General features: G+C 41.5%; 1 protein-coding gene across 3 annotated transcripts in view; it reads right to left on the bottom strand.

The window, feature by feature from the left end:
- The window catches only part of tex2 (testis expressed 2), a 31,703-nt gene extending 16,487 nt beyond the window's left edge, over positions 1-15,216 (bottom strand). The window contains exons 1-2 of one of the 3 annotated variants that reach the window (XM_031312282.2): positions 14,674-15,215; positions 13,708-13,769 (exon numbers count right to left, since the gene is read on the bottom strand). The gene's annotated coding sequence lies outside the window, so the exon portion shown is untranslated. Of the gene's footprint in view, positions 1-13,707; positions 13,770-14,673 lie in introns of all 3 variants that reach the window. The other 2 variants (XM_031312285.2, XM_031312283.2) reach the window with 2 other exon arrangements.
- Positions 15,217-16,328: the final 1,112 nt, after the last annotated feature.

Raw genomic sequence — 16,328 nt, 5'->3', positions numbered from 1 at the left:
GCCTCAAGTTGTTATTGAGTTATTGGGCCTGTTTATTCTTCCACGTCACAAAGAGTCCATCATCAATGGTTAGCATTATCAAACAGGCAGGGCAAAACAAGCACACACACAGAAAGACACACAAGCATGCCGTTTGCACACACACAGTCACTCGGCTGGTTGATAGAAATGTCCTGTAATGGAAGGAGGAGGGACAGGGGGAAACAACAGAGCAGTTAGCTTGTGTGATTGTCTGCATTTCTAAGAATACCTTAACGCCCCTTGGGGGCTCTCCAATTGGCACTGCATCTCCAGAGATTGTATTTGCTGGGATGGAATAACAGAGCATTTGACTTTCCCAACCAGCCTTTCACTTGGCTGTGCTACAATGGGTTTATTGTGTGTGTTGCTTCTGCCATAGTTGTGCTAGGGGCACAGCAGATCGAATAAACACAAGAAAAGGGAGAGGCAGAAAAAAGAGCAACAAAAAGAAGGAAATGAAGAGCCACGGGGGATCTGTAGAGGCTGCAGACGACCTTCCAGAAACAAGCTTTTGAAGTGGGATTCACTTGAAGACGGCAGAGATGGAGAGAGAAAATGGGGAGGATGACACAGCCGAGAGAGAGGGACGGAGAGGAGAGAGGAGGGTGGAAACAAATGAGTCGGGAGACAGAGCCAAGGAGATGGAAGTGGTTGTTGTTTGTCATCAAAGCCTGAAGGACAGATTAAAAGATTGTGGAGGTCGACAGGGTGAGCAGACAAGGATGGTTCCAAGTTTTCCTGGTTTTATGAGGACACAGCCAAAATCTACAAGTACCTACAGTACATATTCTATGTCATTTCCAATCCTTGTACATTTCAATTCCTATGGTGCATATTTGCATTTTGACAGTTACGCCCATTTTTATTCACAATTTTAACATACATAAAATAACATATGTACTGCTATGAATTTGGCTCATGCACCGCCCAAAAGATTCTCGGCTAAAGCTAAACCATAGGTGACACAACATGTATAGTGCCTTTCAGGTTAAATAAAGTGCAACCTGCACATTTTTCATGTTTGCCGACACACCTACAGTTTTAGTTATTTCCTCTCATCAATGCCCCACTGCCATTAAAAGCCCTGTGTTTGTTTTAGCCGCTTTTGGATGAGGATGAGGTGAGGAGAGGAGTCTGGCACTGAGACAAGACTCATCCAATTAATCAAAGCAAGCAGGGCAACTCTAATCAGCTAAAGCCAGCACCCTGGGAGACGAGAGAGGAGGGGAGAGAGGTTAAAAGCAGCAGGGTATGAGAATGATATAAGAGGGTGAACGGAAAGGGGATGCAAAGTAAACACCGGAGACTGGAGAGAAAAGCAGAAAATGGCAAATAAAAAGCTGTGGAGTGAACTACTTCTACATAAAAAAATAATATTTGAATATGATGTCCTTATCCACAATAACTAATCCCTTTCCATGTTATGTCCCACCCCAAAATCCTGCTTGAAATTGGCACAGAAGGGAAAAAACGAACATAGGAATAAGTGGTGAGGAGGCGGGAGGTACAGAGTGGGTGCTGAAAGAGAGCTGGGCATGTATTTATGGTCAACAGTTTGTGCCGCTTTCAGCATATTGAGTCTCTTTTCTTTCAGCTGAATGAACCACTGAAAACCACCAATTTACTCATTTTTTTTGAAGAGCCAAGAAGTGATTATTGTGATTTAACATCCCCAGCTGTGCTTTGAAAAGCAGCGTTCGTACAGTTTTCTTTATTTTCTGCTTGTTTCATTCCTGCTAAACACAGCTGATATACTGGGTCTGACAGATGCTGCAGCAGATTCCATGTTCCTACTTTTCAGTCTCTCTTTCTTTCTTTTTTTTGATAGAGACTCATGGTCTCCCTCTCCTCACTGCATTTGATGGATGGGAAGATACTTCTGGACTGTCACATACCCTGACAAATATCAGGCCCAGAGGAGGCGTGTAGAGTCGGAGGGGTGAGGACCCACTGTCCCTATACAAGAGTCACACAACACCAGGGAGCATGGGCTGGGGTACATTTCTACATTTGGAGATTATGTTTTTTGTAAATTCTCAGTTAGGAATGACAGGAAAAACGTCTGCACAAGTGTAGTGAATTTAAAGCAAAATTCAACATTTTGGAAAATAAGCTTCACTTTCTAGTGGAGAGATGGAAGACCAGCTGGATACTTAATACTGTAGGGAAATAGGGGGAGCTACAGCCAGAACCCAGTTACTTACCACAGAGGCTGGAAACAAGGGGAAACAGCTACAAAATCTCCCTAGCAGCATACAATCTTCCTAACCTGAATTTTCAGAGCACCAAATGATTTAGATTCATAGACCTTTTTACAGCAGACAATTTGACTTATAGCAGGAAAAACAGCAGGTGTAACTAATAACATTAATGATGGCAATGCAATAATGCAGTGCAACACTGTTTTTTTTTTTTAATTTTCAAACTTGTCTTCAGCCCCAACCAATGGTGACTAAAGTGACACTAGCTAAAGTGCTCATATTATGCTCATTTTCAGGTCCATAATTGTATTTAGAGGTCATATCAGAATAGGTTTACATGGTTTAATTAAAAAAACAACACTATATTTTTGTTGTACTGCACATTGCTGCAGCTCCTCTTTTCACCCTGTGTGTTGAGCTCTCTGTTTTAGCTACAGAGTGAGGCGTCACACTTCTGTACCATCTTTGTTGGGAGTCGCACATGCGCAGTAGCTAGGTAAGGACTGCTAGCTAGTCAGTTGCAGAGTATGAGGGCGTGCCACGCTAGCAGCTAGGCAAGCATTATAACGTGTGTTACAAAGTGACGAACATTTGTCACGGAAGTAAAGGCTGGACTATGTTAGAATATATTTTGTGAAAGTGTTAAGAAAAGGTTTTAGAGTTCATGGGGCTGACCTCAATGCCTCTGTTTCCCTGGGTTATGAGAGGCCATCTAGTTTTACAGTGATTAGATATTATAAAGGAAGGGTGAGAAAGAAACTCTCTGATCAGGGGAGGGAACGAGGCAAACAATGGTCAGCACTATGCAAGCGCGGGATTTGTGACACTGTATGGAAATGACCTGGCTCTCATGAAAACTCCTTAAAGTTTGCTGGAGATTAAAACACAGGTGTTCAAAATCCAACAATAGCGGCTTGCTTCTTCTGAGCTGAGAATTGGAAGTCAAGGTCATGTTTTTTATACAGTGTTACAAATTAGTCAGGAGCCGGCTGGAGCCAGAAGATCTGGACCGGATCCAAACTGATGAGGGCACCACCACGGATGGGACAGAAATGGATAAATAGAGAGTATCCCAACTTAGCAGGACCTGATGCTAGGGGAAACTCTGTCAGTTCGTTAGGTGATAGAGACTCTGCCTTTGTGTATCAGATCCATGTACATGTACTTGTATTCTGCAATATCTTTCACTAAATTTGTTTGTTATTTTAACTGGACGAATCCTGGTCTTGATTTGATTCCTGAGTTTTATTTCTCTGATCTACCAGTAAACGAACACAAATAGTGACCAAAGAATTGGAGTCAGATCAAGTCTGGCCTTTTTAGGGCCAGACCGGTCAAATTGGTCACATTTCAGATCGAAATCCTTCAACTACAATAGAGCTGTTTGGAGCAGTTTGTGAACAGTGTTTTCTGTTGGAGATGGTAAGTCCCTTTGGGGTGGACTTTGGTCTTTTTCACTTTGTAAACCTATAACCTGCACAAAAAAGATGTATAACACAATAAAGGAAAGGGGAAAAGCCAAAAAGCATAATATGAGCACTTTAAGGCAATTTATCAGATTTCACGCAGCTCCTGGCACCACAAAACAAGGCTTTATACAACTTTCCTCACGTATGCAGTCGCATTCCCCAACACGTGTAAACAGACATTGATGTGTAAAATCTGTAGTTCTCTTTTAAGACTTTTTACAGTCCCTTAGCACAAAATGGCCATGGTATATCTGTAATTGTGGGGGTTATTTTAAGTCATGGATCAATACCAATGACTCAACAGTTACTTCAGCAGGTGCTGAGATACTTTGACTTTAAAAACCCACTTTCAAGCCTCTGATTTGGAAACAACATCCACAGCTTTGCAATGACGAGGACCATGTGGGCTGAGCAGACCAGGTCAAAAATGATTTGCATCATGATATATTTTGTGGGTGTTTCTGTTGGATTCTTGCTTGCTGTATTTGTTCAATTGAGAACTTCACCATTCTGTCTACTTCACTCAACATGAATCTGTTCCAGAACCAAACTACTGAATCCTTCTCTTTAAGTGACAGCGTGCTGATGTGACTGGATGCGTCAGCAGGTGTCAAGGACAGACTGACATGACCTCTGCTGAAGGATGTAAAGTTGGCATGCCAAGTTTTCACAGAAGGAAGATCAAATAGAAAAGTGAAACGAGGAAAAAGAAATGAAGGCTGGCGTCAGGAGCATACTGAGCAGATGACTGTGTGAAAAATAGGGCAGGAGGAAAATGGAGAGCAAGTCGAGTAAGAAGGAAGTCGGTGAGGCATTAAAAGGGGAGGCTGACAGCGAAAGATAGATCGGGAGAGAGAAAGAGAGCGAGAGAAACTCAAGGAGCAGTCGATTGTCACTAACAGCCCAGAGACACACACACACACACACAAGCTGTGTGTTTTCTCACTAACACACACACACACACACACACACACACACAGTTGCCTGGATATGTATGACTGCAAACAAAAGTAACACAAAGGGAGGGTGAACTGAGGGAGCCAGGTAATGAGCAGAGAGCACAAAGCAGGTTGAGAGAGAAAGAAAGAAATAGAAAAAAGGCTGAGGAGGGTCCTTTGTTTTCCAGCATACTACAGGCCACAGAGTCACATAACAGCAGAGTGCAGGTTAACACACCACTAGCCCTTTTTTCATGCTCCACTGCTCTCTCCAGGGAACACTGGTCCCCGTCATCACTAGCCCCCTGGTTATGGTATACATGTAGATGCACTGTACACTTACATAAAGGAATGCAGCAAGGGATGAGAAGACTGAATGGAAATAAGGGGAGAAATTATTTTTACTGGTTGTTTCCATTGTTTCTTCTAAAAAAAAAAAACAATGAGACAAGACAGGAAAATAGACAAGTGGCACTTGAGGAAGGAGTGCTAAACGTGGACGAAGAGATGGCAGGCTCAGGGTCACATCGTATAAGGCCGAACTACACCCTCTTTGACTTACAAAAGACCTGACTCTGAGGTAGCAAACACAAGCAGCAGTTCTTAAAATAGCTCCGGGGGGCTGTCGAGGTGTTAGTCCCATAACACCTGGCTAGCCACTTAAAGCTCTTGCTGAAGGACAGAGAGATGGAGGAATAAAGAGATGCATGGAGAAAAGAAAAGGACAGAGCCTCAAGGGAGATGTCTGACTGATGAAAAAGTGGCGCAAGCACAAAGTTTTGAGCATGACTGCTCTTTCCACAGCAGTATCTGCCGCACACAAGCCAGTCAAAGTTTGACCAAAACTGTACCAACATTTCTAAAAATTAAGACTTTTTTTTATGCCAATAGGGCTGCAACTAGCAACTACTGTCATTATCAGTTAAAGGGAGAATTGTTTTTCTATTAATCAATTATTCTATAAAATGTCAGAATATGGTGAACAAATAAATATCACAATTTCCCACAGCCCAAGCTGTTTTTTTTCAAATTGCTTTTTTTATTTGACCAACAGTCGGAAAAAACCCCAAAATATTAATTTTACCAACATACGAGACTAAGACAATCTGAAAATACTTACATTTGAGAAACTGGAACCATTCAATTTGTTGCATTTTTTGCTGAAATAGTTAATTATTTTAATTGTTGCCAATTATTTTTCTTTTGATTGCCAATTGACTAATTGTATCAGCTCTATTCAATATAATTGATTAATATAAAATAAATGTCTACAACATTTTCTTCAGAGTTTGTAAAAACTCCTGTGATACAGCATGTAGGATATGTAGAACTCAAAAAAACACTTATTGCATGTCTTTGGCCTCTGATAAAGAATTATTAATATAAAATGCAATATAAAATAAAACATTAACACACAAAGAAAATGTGATTGCCCAGGCTTCAGAGACTGTTTTGATGGAGCTGCTCCAGTAGGGGAGTGGGGACCTCCATCATATTGACAGGGAACAATACTGACACTATGTTAATTGCGTTGTGTCAATATTCCTGTTAGACCATTATATTTGCAGAGTAGCAACAGACATGCACTCAAACCTCCAAAAGCACATATGAACACACAACGAGGGCTGCTCCAGGGTCTGAGCGCATCGACTGGCAGACTGGCTTATGAGCTCCAGCAGCATCAGAGGAAACAGGTTTGATGGTGAGTACCACTGCTGCTCTGAATCTCTTAACGAAAGGAGGAGAGAGAACAAAACAACAACAAAACAACAGCCAAGGAGATAAAGAGCACTCACGCAGCTGCGCTGGATCAAACCAGTTTTCTTCACCGCTCTCTCTCTAACCTAGAATCCACCGTCAACACGTCAAACATCAGACTTTGCCATACAGATCATCTGGTGGTTGCCATGCCAACAGTGAAGCTTTCATCTTGTTCCGCACTTATCCCCGTGGCCTTTTGTTTGGCAAGGCAGCTTCTCCTCACAGTATAACCCTGGTGTCCTCGGAATATGTGGAGTGTTTGTTAACATCTTCAGTGAAGAGTTCTCAGTATGTGTGTGTGTGTGTGTGTGTGTGTGTGTGTGTGTGTGTGTGTGTGTGTGTGTGTGTGCGTGTGCACTAAACAAAAGCACCAAAAATAATTGAAAAGGCTTTGATCTACCTCTTTGAGATGGGTGAAAGTCAGAAAGTGTGTTTATGCATCATTTAGCTGTACTGGGGAACGCCTTCTCAAAGATGAAAGAGCGCCTGATCAACTTATAACCTCTAATTATGGTTGTCAACATCAATACACTTTCTACTGACAACTTTAGCTGTTGACTCCGATCTTCTCTGTAAAGTATAAATGTGCATGTTTTCATAATTACAAGCTGTAGATTTGCTTAGGTAGTGTCATATGGGTTTAATGCTTCACTTTTATAAATAACGGATTTGCATCAAATATCGATGTCTGGTGCCGCCTAACCCGATTTGACAGTTTAGAGATCAAAAGGTGGATAAACGCGCAGTCCAGTCATTCAAAAATTAAGCAATATATAATCTGTGTAAGAGCTGCTTGACAGCCCGCAAACAGTCATAATCCATCAACCAATTACATGATGAATGGAGGGATGGAGGGAGGGAGCTGTGGGGGGCAGAGACAGAGTAAGACAGAAAAACATCAATTGTGATTGTATTTACAGACAAAAGATTAATATTAGAAATGGTATGCCTTTATCCTGAATCAATACCAAGAATAAGTGGGCCATGTTACTTTTAGTGGTGCCGTTTTGAATCATGCAGGGAATACAGTGCATCTGATTAGTATTCAAAAGCCATTAAAGGAAGACAAACTGTGAAAATGAGGACATAGAGATAATAGCCTGTAGTTAATAAGGGAAGAAAGTAGAAGAATCTTAAATGTTTGAAATTAGTATTCATGGATCACTGTGTAAAATTGTTGCAAGCTCTTATGGTGTTAACAAAATGAACTATTTAAATGACATATACAGTTGTGTTTGCACACTGTATTTACCCCAAATACTTCCTGCTAGACTTCAAGAAGCAGCACTGCCATCAGACCGACATCATTAGAAGATTATTGGCCACTGAAAGCAGCTTAAAATATCTTTAAAAAATATACCCTCCCCCTCTCCCCCATTTTTAACAGTGATATGCCACACAATCGAGGCATCACCACAGACACTGAACAGAATTAGCATATAAGTTAGATGAAATAACAAAAGGGAGACCTGGATTCTTTGCTGTATTAAACTTTCAGTCTGTGATCTCACAAAGTTAGCAGTACTGGTGGTAGGTGAGAGCCGGTTGACATTTTTCTGAACTCAAACTGAAAAGCTCCTTTTCTTCCCCTCAAGTGGAACAACCATGAAACAGTTATCAGATAGTAGCATCTCAGGGGATTTAAGATAAGGCTGAACATGCAGAATCTCACAGAAATCCACCTGTAATAGGTGAAAGTCCAACTTAATTTCTAAAAAACTTAGATAGATGCAACAATTCACTAATAATAACCATATAACTTGGAGTCTGTGACACTTTTCATACCTCACAATGTCATATACTTTGTAGGCCTACTGTGTAGGCTGGCGTTATTCGTTAATTCGTTTGTTAATGTCAACAAAATCCACGAAAAGTAATTTCCTGTTTTCCTTTACTGTGGTTTTTTAGCATTACATTACTCAAACAGGAGAAAAATAGTGCATTTGTTGGGGACTATTTTAAACTGTGGATTAACATTTGTTGCTCTAGTGATTATTTATAGCAGTGGACTGTGTATGTGTGATTAAATCAAAATAAACGTTCATGTGTGTTCATGGTAATGAAGGAACCTGTCGCTCAGTATGGCTCAATGTGTTTTAAAACAACAATAGAGCTCTACGGCATACCGAAATAAGATATATCAGGCTTTGGCTACACAGACAACACTTTTTAGTAGAAATGATTGTTTGTTTTGGTTCGGCAAGGGTGAGGTGCACCTCATACATAGAGCATAACGCCAAGCTACTGTGCACATACCAAGTGTGTGTTCAGTGTGTAGGTCAAATCTCTTTGTGTGATCTTGTCAAAAAATACTTCCTCCTTTCTATCTAACGTTAACTTCCTGTTTGACGGGATAGCCGCAATAAGAGAAAAGCACCACCCATTACGCTCTCTCTCTTTAGTGTAAGCACAAACAGATGTATCTTCAGCAGAATGACTGTTTTTTTCCAGCTGCAGTAAATCACTGTCTATAGGATAGCTGGGCTATCGAGTTGAGTATGTGCTTTGTAAGTGTGCTTTTATTAAATTCATATTCCGGTCAATAGCTGGACACACGGCAGCATCAGAAGCCATTAGCTGTGACACTTGTGGCTGCTTGTCACAGTGACATGCACTGATGGCTGCTCCGCTGGCTTTTTCATTTAAACACAGTGTGTGGATAAGGTGTGAATGCATTTGTGAATGCATTTGTGTATGTGTGTGTGTGTGTGTGTGTGTGTGTGTGTGTGTGTCCTTTCCCCTCAACATAGTGCTGCGTGTCAGTTATCTTGCAAACCAATCCATAAGCAAAGTCACGCTTCCTGCAGCACTTAACATCAGTATCACATTCACCAGTGTGGCTTTTGCAGATCACATTTGCATTTTACTGGATCTCTGACCACAGACTTGACATGGCCAAACGTATGAGGACACCCACTAGTGATAGTAGAACATCTCTTTCCAAACACAGATCCTGTCACCCAGGACTTTGTCACGGACCTTAGTCTGTGACATAATTAAAGGGATATTTCACCGTTGGAAAGATGAATATATATTTAAATTGGGTCACTTATGTAGTAGAAATGTGAATTTCTTTTAGAAATTGGTGCCTTCTAGGCCGAGAAAAGCCAGAAAATGTGTTTTTGGCTCATGTGGATGAAAGACACCAAATCCCAGAATGCACTTGTTTCGCTGTGTCCACTCCCAAGCCACGCCTACCGTTTACAGACGACAGACAGTGAGGCATTCAACTCAAGTGTGTTTTACTGTCATTTCAATCATATACACGAAACGTTTCACCGTGGCTTAAGTGGTGTTACACATTTAAAATATATAAAAACGACATTATATAAAAACGACATTATATAAAAACGACATACGAAACAGCCTACACTTAGTGCACACACATTATAGGCTCTGTAAAGTTCAGCTAACGCATACTAGCATTAGCGCTTGGTGGGTTGTAAACACCAAGTATAAACACAGCCATAAATTTGCGTGGAATGTAGAATGGTCGGCCTCTAACAGTCACAAACTCCACCAGCAGTTAGCAGTTAGTTGGATACAAGCACCCCATTTCTGCACCAGTCCGTGTTAACACAGTCCACCTCCACTAGTGTTACCCAGCGACAGAGCAGCAGGCCTGGTAGCTGGATAGTCCGGTACACTGTTGTTCAGCCATGTTTCCACAACAACAAAAACACAGCAGTCTCTGAACTCTCGTTGGGAGTTTCGTTGAAGTTGGATGTAGTCCAGTGTGTTGTCTAATGAGCGGACACTTGCAAGCAGGATTGATGGGACAGGTGGCCGGCTAGCGTTAGCTTTCCACCCTGCTAGCTCATACTTCTGCCCTGGTTCTGCGTTTCACCACTGACGATGTCCCCTTACCGGCTAGCGGCATCAAGCCACACCGCAGGCTGAGGTGCTGGTCTCCGTAGCAGGCGAAGCTCGCGTAGTGTGTTGAGTATTCCATCTGTAATAAAGTGTCCTGCATATTATCCGATCTGTACCAATGTATCCCTGTGGTACATATGTGCGGTAGTTTGAATGCACATAATTGTTGTAAAAGTTTGCTGCTGAAAAGACAGAGCCGGTTTAGCGAAGCTTCAAGATGACACTCGGCTTACTTTGGATATCTTCGGGTAAAGACAGTCCAACCCCCTATGGGCGGGTTGAAAACATGCGGAACTAGCTGGCTGTAGTCCACAGACTCTGGGCAAAAATGCCTGCGATGACGCTAAATGACGATTTTTGCGTCATTAGAGGCTTTTTTCCAGACACACAATACAGAGATCTCTCGTCTCAGGGGGACATGAGGGAGGGAAGCATGGTCATTCGAAAATACTACCGGGTTTCTACTGATACAAAGCTTAATGCTAATCGGTGAAGTATCCCTTTAAGTTTGTAACATAGTTACATTTGTGACTCAACGTAGTTACCCCGTGACAAATTTTAAGCCAATCCGGGATGCTTTCCTAACAAATCATTTTTGTTGCCTAAACCTAACTATGTATTTTAGTGCCTAAACCTAACTAGTTCCGTTTCACAATATTAAAGGGGAACTATGCAGTTGTTTTTAGCTTAATTTACCTTCACTGAACAGCTTCGGAGTCATTGGAATGGTTATGTGACTTTTTTCGGGTTGAATGGTGGTCGTCTCACTTCCCCCTAGCGCATGTGAGCAGAAAAACCACCCTTGCAACTTTTGGCCGGCGAGACGATGGCCTCAGCGTCAGGAAGTATCGCGTGATATCAGGTCTCGCGATGTAACAAATTGCTTTATGCACTGCACACATACACGCCCCCTCCAGGAACCGGCTAGCAAGAACAAGGTAGCAATGGAGTTTTTCACACTATCATCATGGCTGAACCGGCAAAAAAAGAAGCAGAAAGCTAGGAAAGCATTGTCGGAGGAACAGAGAAAGAGGAGACGGCAGACTGACCGAGCGAGTTTTTACACAGTGTTGCTAAATATCTATTCCAAAGCTGTAGAGGGAGCGCTATAGAGAAACCTGCGAGAAAAAAGCCAAAACTGCATAGTGCTGCTTTAACTACTTGTTTGAAACTGCAACCATTACGGTACATACAACGGTCACATGAAAAAATAAAACTGCCACAGCAGTCACGTGTTATGGTCACGTGTTTAAAACGGCCTTGCAGTAGCAGAACGGTCATTTTTGGGAGTCATTGGCAAACAACCTATTCTGTAGTTTAGTCTCCACTCTTCTGGGAAGGCTTTCCACAAAATGTTTGAATCCTGGCCGCAGAATTTACTCCCATTCAGCCACAAGAGCATCAATGAAGTTGTGCTCCAATGTTGGGAAATATGGCCTGGCTTGCAGGTGGTCCAACTAAACCCAAAGGTGTTAGATGGGGTTGAGGTCATGGCTCTGTGCAGGTCAGTCAAGTTATTTCACACAAAACTAGGATTTCTTTATGAATCTTGCTTTGTGCATGGGGGCATTGTCATGTTGAATTGGGAGAGGGCCTTTCCAAAACTGTTGCCACAAAGTTGGAAGCACAGTGTTGTCTAAAATATCACGCATCCAATATGTTGTACCATTAGAATTGAATTGGAACTGAGGAGCTCAACCCATAAAAAACAGACCCAGACCAAAGGTATATAAGTCTACATCATTTTGGCCATAGTGTACTCCAGCCCAGTCAGAGCAGGTAAAATACAACACACCAATGCCTGTGGGATGCTACTGTTTTTAACAACGTTGCTCGGCAGGCGCTGCCCTTCTTATCATGTAAGGATCTGCTTTCACACTCAGAATAAGGGAAACACTACATTCAATTGCACCTTTGAGGACAAAACTCCTGTCTGGTAAACAAAGTGAGAAAATGAAAGTGAAAGGCAATAGCGTGACAGTATTTATTTACAGATTCATTTTGATATTTAGGAGGAGAAGTTAAAGTCTAACAAAAATTAGCTGGAACACACGATTATCTCAACTTATGAAAACTCAAACAGGAACAACACATATCTATCCTATTCTCTAGTGTAATTCATCTTCAAATCTATCCTCCAGGGTTTTTCTCAGAGTTTACACATATATTGTTAGTTAGTTAATATCCTAACTGAGTAGGAGGAATACCTATGGTTGATTACTATTACAGAAATCTAATGGATGCTGGTCTGCTGAACATCCCAAATATATATATAAAAAAAAAAGATCAGCTGGTCACCGGGCCTTTGCCTTTCGTGCACCCTTCCTCTGGAATGGTCTTCCATCCAACGTTAGAGAGGCAGGCTCAATGGACATTTTTAAATCCAGACTTAAAACATTTCTTTATTCAAACCATTATGGACCATCCAAACCATTATAATCCATAACCTCTGAACCCTTGTTTTATTGTTTATTTTATTATGCACTATCCTTTGTTGTTTTATTTCATGTTTTAACAATCTTAACCTGTGTTGTTCCAATTATATTCCTTTTTGTGTTGTTGATTTTATATTTAATAGTTAACTTTGCCTTTTACATGGGCTAAAGTGTTCTGAGACCACGGTCCATGGTGATAATCATCACTATAAATAACAATAAATTGAACTGAATTAATATATAGTGAGCTACTTGGGCTACCTCGAGCCCCTTCCTCTTATATTACTACATATTACTGCAAACACTGGATGTGTCACCAATTTTTCTTATTTCCCTATCTCCTGCTGATGGTGCCTTTTCACTTTGCATGACTATTAGGCTCTGACTACACGTATGTCCCTTATTTCTGAAGAGCAGTTACAATGCAGAAAACTCAGACTAAATATAAATTCAAGTTTGAACTTTGAACGTCATATGATTAAGTCATCATTACACAAAGAGATTATTGTACTACTGACCTCAATTATCAATTGTTTTACCTAAAAGCTTAAGATTTACACGGGTTCTTAGAATTAAATAAGCACAACATCACACATGCACATACAAACAAGTACACTGCCCCGGCCAGCATAGTGTGACTGAGAGTGTGCCATCAAGCCCCTTTTTAGCCACAACCAATAGCTTATTCAGATGGTTCAGCTGCCACCGTGTTTCTTTTACCCTCATAGCAATTTGTCTAATTAAAAGGGTATTCCCTTTAGACTTGCTGACACAAACCCCCCTTCATTTACAACCACACCTCAGTGTGGGACACAGATGTTTGTATAAAAAAGTCATAAATGCAGCATGTGAAAATGTATTCAAACATACATCTTTGCTTTCAGCGGAGATGAAGAGGATGTTCAAGGCCATGGATTAATTCCAGCACTACCACACACACACACACACACACACACACACACACACACACACACACACACACAAGGTCAAAGCGGAAGAGAAGTCTTACCTTGAAATTTTAAAGGCATTCAATCTCTTTCAACACAACCTGCACTCATGGCGCTAACATGCCTAAAAAAACAGCGACAGAGAGATACATTTGTTTAATGGGTAACGCACAACTGTTGCCATCTACTTTCAGACCAGCCTCAGTTGTTTCACTGTGAATTAACAAGATGTTATGTATAAATAGCATCTTATTCTAATGTTGTGAATGGTGTCTTGCATAAAACAGTCACAACTTCACATTTGAGTGGTATATAAGGGTGGACGAGTGGTAGATGATAAACGGAAAAAAACAGGTCCATACACACCTGTATAAGAAGTCACATTACAGCTCCTTAAGAAAACAGTTCACGAGGCACAAACTTCCTTTAAATTATCTGATAAGCAATGTTGTACAGGCCTTCGGTGATCTATCCCTGGAATAAAGAGGGGATTTGGCGTGATTAGGTGACACAGAGATGAAAGTCTAGGTGATCGATGCCTTGTGTGGCTATGATGCTGTGGCCTGCTACTGGAAGGGGACCAAGAAGAGAGGAGAGGATTGGGTAGCTCTGTACAGTTTACAGCAGGCTATATAGATAATGAGCCACAGTTGCCCCACAGATGCATCAGCTGCCTACCTAGACCTACATGAGTCCACACAGCTGTGGCAGACAACATGATCCGAACACTGGGAAGATTTTAAATCTAAAACATCCACAGAAATGTGCTTTAATAGGGAAGTACACTGGGTCATACTGTAGCATCCTGACAGCTTTGTTCCATGTGGTTGCTGTTCGTGCTTTTCTGTTATTAACACTAATGTAAAATATAAATATGTAAAGCTACGGCTTCTGTGGCTCCATCCGCCCCTTTGTCCTCTTCACATCCTGGCTTTAGCTCGCTGATTTATGTCTTGAACTGTAATACACCCATGGACCTAACAACTGATACACAAATCAAACCGACAAAAAAAAAAAAGCAAACGCACCTTAAATCGTATCGTAGTTATCGCATCTTCATGTGCAGGCCATTGGTTTTGGTTCGCTCTGCATCCAGGCTTCGAATCTGCGTAATGCGATGAGGATCCCTGCGTGCAGCCCGGAGCCTGCGGAGGGAAGGAGCACGGCGGGCTGCCGACGGGCTGACTGGCCTGTGCACCCAGCGAGAGTCCAAGAGCAGACCTGACAGACTGACAGTGACCAAACCTGATTCCCGGCGCGGCTTTTTACGCCACAAATGCACGAGCTCTGGGCGTGTATCGTTTTGGTGAATGGGTGATGGTCAATGCCACACCCCCCTCCCCTCTTCACCATTTAACTGATATTTACACCCAAAGAAGCATCCCATCGTCGGCACTCTGGTGATACATATTTTATTGTGTTGCAGCAGGAGAGTGTGAATTGCGTCATGGCGTTGCAGCATGCCTATAAGACGCGGATTCCCCTCCGCAAACAGCACTAAAAACCTTGTCTCCCTATAATAAAGGTCACTAGACAAGTGAACTTCAAAACCAATACATTTATCCTTTGCTAGATGGTGCCATTTTAACAAATGAATAACACTATATAGTAAGACTGCAGACACCCCTGGATCAGATCCACCAGGTGTACAGTATTAGTGGTGGCCAGTAGATACATCTGATTATATTTGCTTGAACAGGCTGCCACCTACCGGGCTGAGGTGATTACGTCAGGGGAAGCTGTCCACGTGAGTGCTGCATCCCCACTGAGAGCGCAGAGGCGTCAGTCTGGACAGCCACCTGACACCACCTGTAAGAAATTATTTGATCCAGATTGATCTACAAATGTTGATCGATGCATCTGAGAAGATTCTCAGCAGCAACATGAGAGCAGAACCATCTGAGTGGTGAAGGGGTCCATCTAGTGGACACTGATGCATGCTTCAGCCCCAGCTATGCCTACATTAAACTGATATATTTATTTGCTGACCATAAATCAAGAAAATGTCCCCCCTTTTCTTCTTTTTTCGTTCTCTTTATTCCCTCTTCACATAAAGCACCTTGCGTGTGGACCTTAACATGCTATAAATAAAGCTTGCCTCACTTTCCTCAATTCAAAAGGTTTCCTATCAGCACCCGAAAATACAGATGAGTAGTAATTAATATGTTTATAGAAGACAGTATGTTTTCTTATTACATTTAACTGATCATTTGTTTTCAGCATGTGATAGTGGTGCAGACAGTTGAGGTGTTGGCTTTGCGAGTCATATTTGATGAGTTGGCATTTAAATATATCCTTTTGTGTCACTATTTATTTTGCACTCTCTACTGTTATTATTAAATAACATTGTATGACAATCACAATATGTATACTATCACTAAAAATTTACATTTTTCCTTGAATCGTCATCAGTTTCTTGTTCCAGCAAATGTGGTTAACATATGAGTCTTTTATTTGAGCAGTATTACAACTGCTTACATTAATACAAGCCAGGTATAACTTGAAAGGTTTGAAGGAATGTAAATAAAAAATAATTTCCATTCATAAACGTTGTGTTCTGTCCCACATTAAAGCCAGCTGTTGAGTTTATGGTTTGTCAAAACAGTTTCACCTAATTTATAGCAGTTATCTGACTGCAAAGTGTGCATGCAAACCATATCTGCTGCATTGTAAAGCACCTGAA

Source organism: Sander lucioperca, chromosome 21, assembly GCF_008315115.2.
Source record: "Sander lucioperca isolate FBNREF2018 chromosome 21, SLUC_FBN_1.2, whole genome shotgun sequence".
Classification (NCBI taxonomy): Eukaryota; Metazoa; Chordata; class Actinopteri; order Perciformes; family Percidae; genus Sander; species Sander lucioperca.
This window is presented reverse-complemented; position numbering and strand designations above follow the sequence as displayed.